Here is a 16,281-nt window from a genome sequence, read left to right on the forward strand (position 1 = left end):
TGTTTTTCTCTCCACTGTCCACTTTCTTCCACCATTGTCCACCTATCTGCTCTCCATCATCAGTATTGGTCACTTTGACTTTTCAGGTTGGCCAACACTGACCAAGTGTCCTGTCCACCTTATTCCTCTGTACCTGTTCCTCATGTACCCCTATAAATCTTCATGCAATGACCTCTTTGGAAGCCCCCTACGCAGGGGTGGAGGATGGAAACGAAGAGTGCTTGGGTCAGGACTGGGGGATCCGTTTTCACCACCCCACCGTTGGGTCACTCATCGACAGGTAGACCATGGACTTGAGGGCTTTCTGCGCACACACGGCCTTACAATAGCAGAGAAAAAGAACATGAGATACAGGTAATATGGGTAAATTTGATGGATCGAACCCCATTTATCTAGAACACAGTAGGTTCTTACACAGTCTATATTAAAGTTTATAGAAAAGCTTTATTTTGAAACGTGTGATTTGGAGGGGAATAGATGATCATGTGTTGACCTAGAATCCAATTGTTACAGATCAGCTACCTTTAGCCTGTCATTGCTCCTGAGCTGGTCCTAGTATATATGGTGTCTTCCTGTGACTCCATGGTGCCCTAGGTGCCCTTATGACACCCATGTCTTTGTGCCAGAGCCTGGACCCCTTGTCTTCAGCATTTCCTGTGCTTTTAGTGGCTGTATCCTGTGAACTGACCTGTGCCTCTAATGTCGTCCAATGTCTTCCAACGACTATTATCCTGGGCACTCCTGTGTCACCTGTATTCATATGCATTTGATGTCCTTGCACTCTGTGTCTCTAGGTGCTCCAAGTCATCCCTATAACCTTGTGTCCTTGGCAACCACCGTGTCTCCTGTGAATTTGGTGTCACCCAGTGACTTCAGAGCATCAGGTGTCACCAAAGTGACTCAAGAGCTTCCAGTGACCCCAGAGCATCCTGTGTCATTCTGTGACCCCAGTTCTTGCTGTGTTACCCAGTGACCCCTCTGTATTCCTATGTTCTCAAGCTCCTGATCATCTGTCCTGCTGTTACCAACTCCTGCTTATATTTTAGTATGCTTATATGTTGCTTATTCTGGTCTTTAGCCTGTCCCTGTTCTGGAGCCGGTCCATTGGCTTTGTACACAATCATCATTCCCTCCCCTCATGCCAGGGTACTAGGTGTAATCCTAGACTCCCATCTGTCCTTTCACCCCCAAATCCAATCACTGTCCAAATCTTGTAGACTTCACCTCTGCAACATCTCCAAGATACGGCGGTTCCTAACCCTCGGAAACTACTAAGCAACTTATTCACTCCCTTGTTATATCTCGCCTTGACTATTGTAACTCCCTCCTCATTGGCCGACCTCATCACAGGCTATCCCCTCTTCAGTCTATCATGAATGCTGCTGCCAGACTCATCCACCTTACTAATCGTTCCATATCTGCCATCACTCTCTACCAATCCCCCCACTGGCCTCCACTCAGTGTCCTCCATCCCTCTCTGCCAATCGCTCCACTGGCCTCCACTCAGTGTCTTCCAGCCCTCTCTGCCAAACCCTCCACTGGTCTGCACTCAGTGTCCTCCACCCCTCTCTGCCAATCTCCCCACTGGCCTCCACTCAGTGTCCTCCATCCCTCTCTGCCAATCCCTCCAATGGCCTCCACTCAGTGTCCTCCACCCCTCTCTGCCAATCCCTCCAATGGCCTCCACACAGTGTCCTCCACCCCTCTCTGCCAATCCCTCCACTGGCCTCCACTCAGTGTCTTCCATCCCTCTCTGCCAATCCCTCCACTGGCTTCCCATTGCCCAACGGATAAAATTCAAAACATTAACAATAACGTATAAAACCATTTATAACTCTGCCCCAAATTACATCACCGATCTTGTCTCCAAATATCACCCAAACCGTACTCTCCGCTCCTCGCAAGACCTCCAGCTCTCTAGCTCCCTTGTCTCCTCCTCCCATGCTCGTCTCCAGGACTTTTCCAGAGCTTCCCCCATCCTCTGGAACTCTCTACCCCAATTTATCAGACTATCGCCTACTACACTTTTAGGCTTTCTCTGAAAACCTCTCTCTTCAGGGAAGCCTATCCTGCCCTCAGCTAATACTGGAATCTTCTACTCTTCCAACCAGTCCACCCCCCACAGTTACTACCTTTTGTACCACTAGCCCCTCCCTCCTGGGATTGTAAGCTCCCAGAATCAGGCCCTCCTATCCCTCTTGTATTGAACTGTATTGTTGCTGTATTGTCTCCCGTTATATTGTAAAGCGCTGAGCAAACTGTTGGCGCGATATAAATCCTGTATAATAACAATAATATATAAATCCTGTATAATAATATATAAATCCTGTATAATAATAATAATATATAAATCCTGTATAATAATAATATATAAATCCTGTATAATAATAATAATATATAACTCCTGTATAATAATTATAATATATAAATCCTGTATAATAATAATAATAATATATAAATCCTGTATAATAATAATAATATATAAATCCTGTATAATAATAATATATAACTCCTGTATAATAATTATAATATATAAATCCTGTATAATAATAATAATAATATATAAATCCTGTATAATAATTATAATATATAAATCCTGTATAATAATAATAATAATATATAAATCCTGTATAATAATAATAATATATAAATCCTGTATAATAATAATAATAATAATATATAAATCCTGTATAATAATTATAATATATAAATCCTGTATAATAATAATAATATATAAATCCTGTATAATAATAATATATAAATCCTGTATAATAATAATAATAATAATATATAAATCCTGTATAATAATTATAATATATAAATCCTGTATAATAATAATAATAATATATAAATCCTGTATAATAATAATAATATATAACTCCTGTATAATAATTATAATATATAAATCCTGTATAATAATAATAATAATATATAAATCCTGAATAATAATAATAATAATAATAATAGTTCACCCTGGTTCTTTTGCTTTTCAACTGCAATATACATGGGTGAGTCCATTCAAGGACCACTGCCTGGGAGCTGCTATGCAGAAAAATCCTTGTGGGTTTTGATGGTAAATACCAAGAGGCTCCCTAGACTCTGAGCCTTAATCCTTTTTAGGACTCAAACCTCCTCCAACCATGCAGACGGCACCAAGGGTTTAGGCTCCATGCACACTAGTGTTTTTGTTTTTTTTTTAAGCTAAAAAATGCTGGATAAAAAAAAGCTATTAATAGCATTTTTTAGTAGCGTTTTGGTAGCATTCAAGAGCATTAGCGTTTTATTAGCGTTTTTACAGTACATGTAGAGGAAAATTTTTTAAAAAGCTAGAAAAATCTGAATGTTTTAGTAGCGTTTAGCAGTGTTTGGGAGCATTTAATGTTTTTTTTTGCTAGAAAAACACTCCAAAAAACTCCAAAAACATTTTTTTTTCTGCTCCTAGACGCTGAATCTCAAAAAACATTAATAGACTAAAGTAGTGTGCATGGGCACATCGGATAACACGATTTAGCTTCTAGGAGCAGAAAAAATATGCTGATAATAGCTTCTAGGAACTTAAAAAAAATGCTAGTGTGCATGGAGCCTTATAACACCTTTCCCCCATGACACCAATACTCTAATGTGTTCCAATCCAGGGGCCGATAACAAGTCACATGTTGTAGATCTCTATACAGAGCAGGGCCGGATCTAGCCTGTCTGATGTGGGGGTGCAGTGGGGCGGACTGACCGTTTGTAAACTCTGGGTCAGTAGGCGGCTCCATGAGATGCCCCTGGTACCTTTTTCATAGGCTTTTTTAAGTTTGGGCAAGGACACAGGGGCCCCATGATCCCCTATTGCCCGGGGGCCCCATGAGTTGTCAGTCCGCCCCTGGGGTGCAGTAAAAACCATCAAAGGGGCAGGGGATGCAAGGTCAACAGGGCAGTGTATAGAAGTCAGTAGGGCAGTGTACAGGGGGTCCAGCAGGACAGAGAGATAGGTAAAGCAGTTTGTTGGGCAGAATACAGAGGCCATTAGTTTGTATGGGGTTATCAAGGCAGTTTACAGGGGTTAGCAGGGAAGTGTACTGTACAGGGGGTCAGCAGGACAGAGGATGAGAGGTCAGCAGCAGAGTGTACAAGACTCAGTAGGACAGTATACAGGCGGTCAGTAGGGCACAAATCCCCCCATCTAGCACAAATCCCCCCTCTAATCTCCCCTCCTAGCACAAATCCCCCTGCTAATCCTACCCCCTCCTAGCACAAATCCCCCTGCTAATCCCCCCTCCTAGCACAAATCCCCCTACTAATCCCCCCTCCTAGCACAAATCTTCCCACTACCCCCCCCCTTCTAGCACAAATCCCCCCTCTCCCCCCAATCACCATCCTCCAATCCCCTCCCTATGACAAATTCCTCTAAATTCCTACATCTAGCACAACCTTCTGCCAAGGTACCCTTCCCAGCACAGATCCTCTCCCTTTCCAAATCCTTTGCCCTTTCTTAGCCCAAATCCCCTGCCCCCTCTTAGCCCAAAATCCTCCGCCCCCTCTTAGCCCAAATCCCCTTTCCCCCTCTTAGCTCAAATCCCCTGCTCCCTCTTAGCCCAAATCCCCCGTCCCCTCTTAACCCAAATCCCCTGCCCCCTCTTTGCCCAAAATCCTTCGCCCCCTCTTAGCACAAATCCTCCGCCCCCTCTTAGCCCAAATCCTCTGCCCCCTCTTAGCCCAAAATCCTCTGCCCCCTCTTAGCCCAAATCCTCCGCCCCCTCTTAGCCCAAAATCCTCCGCCCCCTCTCAGTCCAAATCCCCTGCCCCCTCTTAGCCCAAAATCCTCCGCCCCTCTCAGTCCAAATCCCCCGCCCCCTCTTAGCCCAAATCCCCTGCCCCCTCTTAGCTCAAATCCCCCGCCCCCTCTTAGGCCAAATCCCCTGCCCCCTCTTAGCTCAAATCCACCGCCCCCTCTTAGCCCAAATCCCCTTCCCCTCTCTTAGCTCAAATCCTCCGCCCCCTCTTAGCCCAAAATCCTCCGCCCCTCTCAGTCCAAATCCTCCGCCCCCTCTTAGCCCAAATCCCCTGCCCCCTCTTAGCCCAAAATCCTCCGCCCCTCTCAGTCCAAATCCCCCGCCCCCTCTTAGCCCAAATCCCCTGCCCCCTCTTAGCTCAAATCCTCTGCCCCCTCTTAGCTCAAATCCTCCTCCTCTTAGCAAAAATAAGCACAAACATTCCCCCCAAGCCCCCTCCTGACTCAAATCCCCGAATTCCTTCTCCTAGCAGAAATACCCAACCCCCATTACTCTTTCCAACACAGATAGCCCCCTCTCATCCCAATCACAAATCACTGTTTCCCCCTCCACACCACCCCTTTCATTATGTACAATTTACAATTTGCCTGTAAGCTCCCCCACCCCACCCGTACAGCTCGATGGATGGAGTGATCCTGTGTCATCAGCTATATGGAGCAGAGCTGTTCTGACAGGAGGAGAGGGCAGAGTACAGCACAGGACCGCTCCTCCGGGCTCTCTCCTTTGTCACTTTCTTAACTGCTCCAGGCTCCCTGTCCCTTGTCCCGGCTCTGAGTTTCGGGATGGGGGGGAGGAGCTCAGCAGTCTGGGGGGGGGGGGCACAACTGAAATCTGGGGGGGAGCAGCCCGCCCCAGCACCCCCCCTAGATCCGGTCATGTTACAGAGTCATAAAGAAAATAATTGGTGTGCTCCATTTAAACTGTGTTGCAAGTCCCTGACAGTTTTGAAAACACTGACCTTGAGTAAAGGAGTTGGGAATTCCTGTGCTGGCTGGTGAAAACTGGTCACATAGAGATGTATTTATCAAAACATATGCAGAGTTATATGTAGTTATTTTTAGTAGTTTTTTTCTGAATGTTTTCATTCATAAAGAATAGAATAAATCAGGAAAATATTGTATTTTGGCCACTAGATGGAGCTGATGATCATAGAAAATAAATATTTACTTCCTATGAATGTCAGCTCTATCTACTGGCCATAATGGGATATTTCCTTGGTTTACTCTATTCTATATGAATGAAAAACATTCAACCTGAAAGGCCTAATAACATTCATTTTTGCCCTCATTTGCACTGAATGAACAAGCCTGCACTTTCACAGGACAAATATCTATGCCATTTTGTTTTTGAATCCATCACATAATGTTGTCTTGGAGAGCCTGACTTTGCAGGGGGTTAAATGAGAGAGTCGTTGGGGCCTAGGCTGGGTCTGAATTGTTATGCCACTCTTCAAGGAAGAAGGAAAAGAAGAAAAAAAGAAAGGAGGGAGAGAAAGGCTGAGGGAAAGAAGGAAGGAGGGAAAGAAAGAGAAAAAGAAGGAAGAAGGGAAAGAAAGAAAGAAAGAAAGAAAGAAAGAAAGAAAGAAAGAAAGAAAGAAGGAAAGAAAGAAAGAAAGAAAGAAAGAAAGAAAGAAAGAAAGAAAGAAAGAAAGAAGAGAAAGGCTGAGGGAAAGAAGGAAGGAGGGAAAGAAAGAGAAAAAGAAGGAAGGAGGGAGAGAAGAAGGAAGGAGAAGAAAGAAAGAAAGAAAGAAAGAAAGAAGGAAAGAAAGAAAGAAAGAAAGAAAGAAAGAAAGAAAGAAAGAAAGAAAGAAAGAAAAAGAAAGAAAGAAGAGAAAGGCTGAGGGAAAGAAGGAAGGAGGGAAAGAAAGAGAAAAAGAAGGAAGGAGGGAGAGAAGGAAGAAGAGAAAGAAAGAAAGAAAGAAGAGAAAAAAAAGAGAAAGAAGAAGGGAAAGAAAAAAGGAGGGAAAGAAAGCAAGCAAGAAAGAAAGAAAGCTGAATGATCATAGAAAATAAATATTTACTTCCTATGATCGTCAGCTCCATCTACTGGCCATGAAAGAAAGAAAGAAAGAAAGAAGAGAAAGAAAGAAAGAAAGAAAGAAAGAAAGAAAGAAAGAAAGAAAGAAAGAAAGAAAGAAAGAGAAAGGCTGAGGGAAAGAAGGAAGGAGGGAAAGAAGGAAGAATAAATATTTACTTCCTATGATCGTCAGCTCCATCTACTGGCCATAATGGGATATTTCCTTGGTTTACTCTATTCTATATGAATGAAAAACATTCAACCTGAAAGGAAAATAGCCTAATAACATTCATTTTGCCCTCCTTTGCACTGGCTGAAAGGCAGAAAGAAAGAAAGAAAGAAAGAAAGAAAGAAAGAAAGAAAGAAAGAAAGAAAGAAAGAAAGAAAGAAAGGCTGAGGGAAAGAAGGAAGGAGGGAAAGAAAGAGAAAAAGAAGGAAGGAGGGAGAGAAGGAAGAAGGGAAAGAAAGAAAGAAAGAAAGAAAGAAAGAAAGAAAGAAAGAAAGAAAGAAAGAGAAAGGCTGAGGGAAAGAAGGAAGGAGGGAAAGAAAGAGAAAAAGAAGGAAGGAGGGAGAGAAGAAGGAAGGAGAAGAAAGAAAGAAAGAAAGAAAGAGAAAGAAAGAAAGAGAAAGGCTGAGGGAAAGAAGGAAGGAGGGAAAGAAAGAGAAAAAGAAGGAAGGAGGGAGAGAAGGAAGAGGAGAAAGAAAGAAAAGAAAGAAAGAAAGCAAGAAAGAAAGAAAGAAAGAAAGAAAGAAAGAAAGAAAGAAGAGATAAAAAAGAGAAAGAATGAGGGAAAGAAAAAAGGAGGGAAAGAAAGAAAGCAAGCAAGAAAGAAAGAAAGCTGAATGATCATAGAAAATAAATATTTACTTCCTATGATCGTCAGCTCCATCTACTGGCCAAGAAAGAAAGAAAGAAATAGAAAGGCTGAGGGAAAGAAGGAAGGAGGGAGAGAAGGAAGAAGGGAAAGAACAAAGAAAAGAAAGAAAGAAAGAAAGAGACAGAAGGAGGGAAAGAAAAAAGGAGGGAGAGAAAGAGGGAAAGAAAGAAAGAAAGCTGAATGATCATAGTTACTTCCTATGATCGTCGGCTCCATCTACTGGCCATAATGGGATATTTCCTTGGTTTACCCTATTCTATATGAATGAAACATTCAACCTGAAAGGAAAATAGCCTAATAACATTCATTTTGCCCTCCTTTGCACTGAATGAACAAGCCTGCACTTTCACAGGACAAATATCTCTGCAGAATTGTTTTTAAATCCATCACATGATGTTGTCTAGGAGAGCCTAGCTCCACATGTGGGTAAATGAGAGGGTCGTTGGGTTCTAGGTTGGGTCTGAATTGAGATGTTACTCTTCATAGGTAGCACAACAAAGCACAAGGCATTCCATGTATGCTGAGGATTGCAGTACAGTACAGTACAGGGTCTACACCGAGGAAGGCCTGTTGTGTTTCTGGATGAGAAACCTTTAATCTTGTAAGGTGGCCACTTTGGGGGGATAATGTTCGGATTAGTTATATTGTATAACAAGCTGTGTCGCGGTTAACTACTGAGAACTAACCAGCAGCAGTCGAAGAAGATCTCAAGCACTCAAGCCCATCCCTTTGTGTTCCCCACAAGCTACGTTTGGCTCTTTGAGTGGGGAAGAAACAAGAACTGCCAGCAAACCCTTAGGCCCAGTTCACATTTGTGCATTTCTGGCACAGTTAAAATAAATGTGAACCATAACTGAATGACATTTAGCCTGCCAAAGCTCTATGTATTATAAGCAGTTGGTCTGCATGCACTCCAGCGATGGCATGCATGACATTCCTCAGACTGGTTTTCTGATGGAGACATCTAAGGTGATTAGATGTCCCGGTTTTGCAGGGACAGTCCCATATTTGCATGTCAGCAGTCTCTGACCATCTCTTGTACCGTGCTTGTGGTCCCTGACTATCTCATGTTGCATGTCTGCAGTCTCTGACCATCTCTTATAGCATGTCTGTATTCTTTGACTATCTCGTGTTGCATGTTAGCAGTCTCTGACCACCTTCTGTAGAATGCCTATAGACTTTGACCATCTCTTGTACCGTGCTTGTGGTCCCTGACTATCTCATGTTCCATCTTTGCAGTCTCTGACCATCTCTTGTACTGTGCTTGTGGTCCCTGACTATCTCATGTTCCATCTTTGCAGTCTCTGACCATCTCTTGTACCGTGCTTGTGGTCCCTGACTATCTCATGTTGCATGTCTGCAGTCTCTGACCATCTCTTGTACCATGCTTGTGGACTATCTCATGTTGCATGTCTGCAGTCTCTGACCATCTCTTGTACTGTGCTTGTGGTCCCTGACTATCTCATGTTGCATGTCTGCAGTCTCTGACCATCTCTTGTACTGTGCTTGTGGTCCCTGACTATCTCATGTTGCATCTTTGCAGTCTCTGACCATCTCTTATAGCATGTCTGTATTCTTTGACTATCTCGTGTTGCATGTTAGCAGTCTCTGACCACCTTCTGTAGAATGCCTATAGACTTTGACCATCTCTTGTAGGACGTCTGTAGCCTCTGACAGTCTCCAGCTACATGTCTGCAGTCTCTGACAACTTTCTGTAGCATTACATTTATTAAATATTATGTGCTGTTTTCTGGTCAGGGGTCACACCTAAGTCTCCTTATATCGGGGATCAGAAACCTGTAGACCGTGATCTATCAGCAGATCTTGGCCAGGTGACTGGTAGATCACGGTCTGGGCTTGCTGACCCGCCATCCAGGAGCATCAGAGTGCAATGCAGAGGGACTACTTATAAAGTTGGAGATGTAGTAGGGAGCGGGAGCCACATAGGTTGATGTCTCCTCTCTACTCCCTGTCATGGTTGGTGGGTGTAGCACCTGCCAAGCATGACCCATTCAAGTGAACGAGGCCGCTCTGCAATTGCTCTTCAGCCCTGCAGCAGCAAGCAAGGGGTTAAACAGGCAGTGCTGTGTTGCTTTCTCACCACCTGCTTTAACCCCTTTGACCCCGCAGAAGCATGCGGTTGCAGGGCATTTGCAGAGTGGCCCCATTTACTTGAATGGGTCTCAGTTGACAGGCACCCACTAAAAGCAACAGAGGGTGTAATTTCTGCTGCGGCATGTGTACACCTTTGGCTGCTGTCTCAGCAGCTAAAGGGGGTAGGGATTGGGGAGAGGTAGAGCTGTGATTCAACTGCAGGGTTTTACCACCCCCCAACTTTATATGTGAATGAGCCCTTAGGGTGCCGCTGCCGAATACAACTAAGTGCTCATTCACAGGTGCAGCAGGCACAGCTGCTTCTCTGCAAATCGATCCCTGCATGTTTGACAGGCGGTGAGGAGGGGATATGTTTCCTCCTCACCACCTGACTTAAACCTGTGATTGCCATGCAATGCTCGCCATTGTGACACGGTAGTACGGCAATTAGAGGTTTAAATCAGGTGTGAGGAGGAGACACTGAGCCCAGTGATCTTTGACTTCTCCTGTGTTGTTCAGGTAGATCTTCACCTATTGAAGGTTGCCTATCCCTGCCTTATATCAAGAAAATTGATCACCACTAGTGCCATAAAGTATATGTCTTGGCCTACACTCTGGAGAACCTTGTGCATGGAGGACCTTGTGCATGTTGGACCTTGTGCATGGAGGACCTTGTGCATGTTGGACCTTGTGCATGGAGGACCTTGTGCATGTTGGACCTTGTGCATGGAGGACCTTGTGCATGTTGGACCTTGTGCATGGAGGACCTTGTGCATGCAGGACCTTGTGCATGGAGAACCTTGTGCATGGAGGACCTTGTGCATGGAGGACCTTGTGCATGTTGGACCTTGTGCATGGAGGACCTTGTGCATGGAGGACCTTGTGCATGCAGGACCTTGTGCATGGAGGACCTTGTGCATGGAGGACCTTGTGCATGTTGGACCTTGTGCATGGAGGACCTTGTGCATGCAGGACCTTGTGCATGGAGAACCTTGTGCATGCAGGACCTTGTGCATGGAGGGCCTTGTGCATGGAGGGCCTTGTGCATGGAGAGCCTTGTGCATGGGGGACCTGGTGCATGGGGGACCTGGTGCATGGAGGACCTTGCGCATGGAGGACCTTGCGCATGAAGGACCTTGCGTATGGAAGACCTTGCGCATAGAGAACCTTGTGTATGGAAGACCTTGTGCATGGAGAACCTTGTGTATGGAAGACCTTGTGCATGTCCACCATGAGCCAGGGCGCTGTGGCTTAGTTGGTTAAAGCGCCTGTCTAGTAAACAGGAGATCCTGAGTTCGAATCTCAGCAGTGCCTGGTGTGTTGTTTTTCTCCTGCTGAGTTTTATGTAACGTCCTGACCAATCACTGGATGCCCCTGAGGTACAAACTGAGCACACTGCAACCAAATGGTACCAGAGCATCCTGGTAGTGCACATTAATCTTCCTCCCATCCTGGCCTCGCGGAATACATTATTATTCAAAATGAAACTGAGCCTTAAGGAGAAAAATGTAATATGCTGCAGCTTCCCTGTCCTTAGATGTGGTGATTGCATTAGTTTTCTTTTTTCAGGCTTTTCCCCCCTTTATTTTTATCTGGTGATCCTGCCGGTAGCACACTTCCTGTCCTAGGGTGACAACTCACTCACTGAACTGTAGCTATGGAGCAGTGTTGTCACACTAGTACAGGAAGTGTGTCAGGACTACAGAACATTTCCCACTCTTTTCATCTTCATAAATAGAGGATGCTGTTCTGTAGTCTTTGGTGGTGCTGCCAGTAACACATTTCCTGTCCTAGAGTGACAACTCACCGACTATACTGTCTCTATGGATCAGCGTTGTCACATTAAGACAAGACATGTGTTAGGACTAAAGAACATTTCCCACTTTTCTCATCATCATAAATAAAGGGAGCTGTTCTGTAGTCTTTAGTGATGCTGCCATTAACACATTTCCTGTCCTAAGATGACAACTCACTCACCGTACCGTATCTATGGAGCAGTGTTGTCACACTAGTATTGGAAGTGTGTTAGGACTATAGAACATTTCTCATTCTCCTCATCATCATAAATAAAAGGAGCTGTTCTGTAGTCTTTAGTGATGCTGCCATTAACACATTTCCTGACTTAGAGTGACAACTCACCGACTATACTGTATCTATGGAGCAGTGTTTCACACTAAGACAAGACATGTGTTTTAGGAGTAAAGAACATTTCCCTCTCTTCTCATTGCCATAAATAAAGGGAGCTGTTCTGTAGTCTTTAGTGATGCTGCCAGTAACACATTTCCTGTCCTACGGTGACAACTCCCTTACTGTACTGTATCTATGGGACAGTGTTGTCACGCTAGTATTGGAAGTGCGTTAAGACTACAGAACATTTCCCACTCTTCTCATTTCCATAAATAAAGGGAGCTGTTCTGTAGTCTTTAGTGATGCTTCCAGTAGCACATTTCCTGTTCTAAGGTGACAACTCCCTTACTGTACTGTATCTATGGGACAGTGTTGTCACACTAGTATGGTAACATGTATTTATTTATTGATTGAAATATATATATTTTTCATATATTTTGTAATAAAAATGCATTTCAACATGCAGTGTATATATATATTTATTGAAATATATATATATATACAGTGAGGAACAGATGTATTTGAACACCCTGCGATTTTGCAAGTTCTCCCACTTAGAAATCACGGAGGGGTCTGACATTCACATTGTAGGTGCATTCCCACTCTGAGAGACAAAATTTAAAAAGAAATTCCGGAAATCACATTGTATGATTTGTAAAGAATGTATTTGTCTTGCACTGCTGAACATAAGTATTTGAACACCTAAGAAACAGCAAGAATTCTGGCTCTCAAAGACCTGTTACTGTGCCTTTAAAAAGTCCACCTCTACTCCACTCATTAATCTAACTTAGTAGCACCTGTCTGAGCTCTTTAAAGACACCTGTCCACCCCACAGTCAGTCAGACGCCAACTACTACCATGGGCAAGACCAAAGAGCTGTCAAAAGACACCAGAGACAAAATTGTGGACCTCCACAAGGCTGGAAAGGGCTACGGGGCAATTGCCAAGCAGCTTGGTGAAAATAGATCCACTGTTGGAGCAATTGTTAGAAAATGGAAGAGGCTAAAGATGACTGTCAGTCTCCCTCGGACTGGGGCTCCATGCAAGATCTCACCTTGTGGGGTATCACTGATGATAAGAAAGGTGAGGAATCAGCCCAGAACTACAAGGGAGGAGCTGGTCAATGACATGAAGAGAGCTGGGACCACAGTTTCAAAGGTCACTGTCAGTAGAACACTACACCGTCATGGTTTCTAATCATGCATTGCACGGAAGGTTCCCCTGCTCAAGTCATCACATGTCCAGGCCCGTCTGAAGTCTGCCAATGACCATCTGGATGATCCAGAGGAGGCATGGGAGAAAGTCATGTGGTCAGATGAGACCAAAGTAGAACTTTTTGGTCTAAACTTCACTTGTCGTGTTTTGAGGAAAAAGAAGGATAAGTTGCATCCCAAGAACACCATCCCTACTGTGAAGCATGGGAGTGGTAACATCATGCTTTGGGGGAGCTTTTCTCTAAGAGGACAGGACGACTGCACTGTATTAAGGAGAGGATGAATGGGGCCATTTATGGTGAGATTTTGAGCAACAACCTCCTTCCCTCAGTCAGAGCAGTGAAGATGGGTGGTGGCTGGGTCTTCCAACATGACAACGACCCGAAGCACACAGCCAGGATAACCAAGGAGTGGCTCCGTAAGAAGCATATCAAGGTTCTGGAGTGGCCTAGCCAGTCTCCAGACCTAAATCCAATAGCACATCTTTGGAGGGAGCTGAAACTCCATGTTGTTCAGCGACAGCCCCGAAACCTGACAGATCTAGAAGAGATCTGTGTGGAGGAGTCGGCCAAAATCCCTGTTGCAGTGCAAACCTGGTCAAGAACTACAGGAAATGTTTGACCTCTGTCATTGCAAATCAAGGCTACTGTACCAAATATTAACACGGATCTTCTCAGGTGTTCAAATACTTCTGTTCAGCAGTGCAAGACAAATACATTTTTTACAAATCATACAATGTGATTTCCTGAATTTTTATTTTTAATTCCGTCTCTCAGAGTGGGAATGCCCCTACAATGTGAATGTCAGACCCCTCCATGATTTCTAAGTGGGAGAACTTGCAAAATTGCAGGGGGTTCAAATACTTCTGTTCCTCACTGTATATATGTATGTATGTATATATATGTGTGTGTGTATGTGTATATATATATATATATATATATATATATATGTATGGAATATGGCCAAAATTGTAGCATTTCAAATAAATGTCAATATATTTGGGAAGAACATTTTTAAAATATATTTCAAATATATTTTTCTTCCATGTGGGATGGGTGATGCATGACGAATGTCCAGAATGGGCAGCCTACTGGCACTATATAAAGCGTTGCTCAGACTGTTAGCGCTATATAAATCCTGTATAATAATAATAACAATAATAAGCTCCCTGCAGGCGCTGGTATGTGTGAGCCAACGCAATGGTGTCCCCAAGGCCATAAATTATTATTTTATGTCTGTAACTGGGATATGCGCACAGCCTACAAATCAGTGAGCCTATGCTGCTATCTAGGGACCCATTTGAGGTGCTGCAACCATGTTCTGCTGCAGAACAGCCAAATAAAACCATACTCCCACGAAGGGGGAAGCAATACAATAATGCCAATACCACCACTTTGTATTGCATTGGTTGTTAAGTAAATGAAGCCGTAAAATGATATAAGATCAATTAAACAACAGGGACCTCTTTGCTCAATCAGCAGTAATAAATCTGCCCATTGTCTCCTCTCAGTGTGAATACTTCAAGCTATAAAAATCATTCACTAAGTGGATTAAATAGCATCAAAAAAATGGTGATACAGTGCCATCCACTGGCTATTTAGAGTATTGTATTACACTCCTATAACAGCCATAGAGGGACTATCAGCATACTCTGCTGCCATCTACTGGACAACTATGGGGTACAGCAGTCTAGCTATACAACACAGCTGACTTCAAACGTCATCATCCCCCATTTAATTACATTAATCCACCGCATTTAATTAAAGCGTCTCCAACGGCTCGCCTTCCTCTCTCTCGGCCGACCTCGCTGTTTCCATCATACAATGGGACACGCAGCAATTAGCGCAGGCCTAATTTATCTTCTTTATGGCTTCTTATATTATTTCAGTAATCGTGCATAAAAAAAAAAAGTTTAAGATATAAGGCAGGCAGGGCTGTATGAAAAAAAAAAAATCAATTTTATTTTGAGACTTAATTAGAAGAATTTAAATGTAATGATTTCAGGGCGATAATTATTTTCATTTAAAAAAAAAAAAGGGGGAGATTTAAAATAGGAGCAGCTATAAGTAAGCAGAGCAATGGATTCTTTGAAGCTGAATAATTATCTGTGATGTAAAAAAAATGGGTGCTAATTGGGTTTTAAGCTTCTTGTATTACTGGGAAAAAGACTCGGTGCTATTTATTATGCTGGATGTATGACAATATTATGCAAATGCAAAAATTAGCAGCAACTCGTGCCAATTAATTCATTTTTCTAGTATTTAAATGCAGTGTTCCTAGCTTGTCACAGGCGGTTTAGATAAAAGGGCTGTCGGCGGGCGCTAAGCTACAGTGGGAGCAAAAAGATGTAATATACCCGACAAATCTCTGCTGTTACTGGTAATAGCCCCAGGATACCCAGCAGACAAATCAGTGAGCCTATGCTGCCATCTAGGGACCCATTTTAGGTGCTGCAACCATGTTCTGCTGCAGAACAGCCAAATAAAACCATACTCCCACAAAGGGGGAAACAATACAAGAATGCCAATACCACCACTTTGTATTGCATCTGTTGTGAAGTAAATGAAGCCGTAAAATGTTTGGGACAAGCCATCACCTGATCACCAACATGATCACATGGTTTTGTAGATAAACAAAGTCAGATTGTAAGCTCCTGGGAGCAGGGCCCTCCTAACACTCTTGTATTGAACTGTATTTTCTCCCTTTATATTGTAAAGCGCCGAGCAAACTGTTGGCGCTATTTAAATCCTGTATAATATTAATATAAATCCTGTATAATAATAATAATATATAAATCCTGTATTATAATAATAATAATATATAAATCTTGTATAATAATAATAATAATATATAAATCCTGTATAGTAATAATAATAATAATATATAAATCTTGTATAATAATAATAATAATATATAAATCCTGTATTATAATAATAATAATAATATATACATCCTGTATAATAATAATAATAATAATATATAAATTCTGTATAATAATAATAATAATAATATATAAATCCTGTATAATAATAATATATAAATCCTGTATAATAATAATAATAATATATAAATCCTGTATTATAATAATAATAATAATATATAAATCCTGTATAATAATAATAATATATAAATCCTGTATAGTAATAATAATATATAAATACTGTATAATAATAA

At 42.6% G+C, this 16,281-nt stretch overlaps 1 non-coding gene across 1 annotated transcript; it reads left to right on the forward strand.

Annotated features, from left to right (window-relative positions):
- The first annotated feature begins 11,006 nt into the window (after window positions 1-11,006).
- TRNAT-AGU (transfer RNA threonine (anticodon AGU)) lies at window positions 11,007-11,080 on the forward strand. Its single transcript has one exon. It is a non-coding gene; the product is annotated as a tRNA-Thr (tRNA).
- Window positions 11,081-16,281: the final 5,201 nt, after the last annotated feature.

This window comes from Staurois parvus, unplaced genomic scaffold (assembly GCF_062004578.1).
Source record: "Staurois parvus isolate SC_StPar_1 unplaced genomic scaffold, SC_StPar_1.0 ptg001352l, whole genome shotgun sequence".
NCBI classification, from domain to species: domain Eukaryota; kingdom Metazoa; phylum Chordata; class Amphibia; order Anura; family Ranidae; genus Staurois; species Staurois parvus.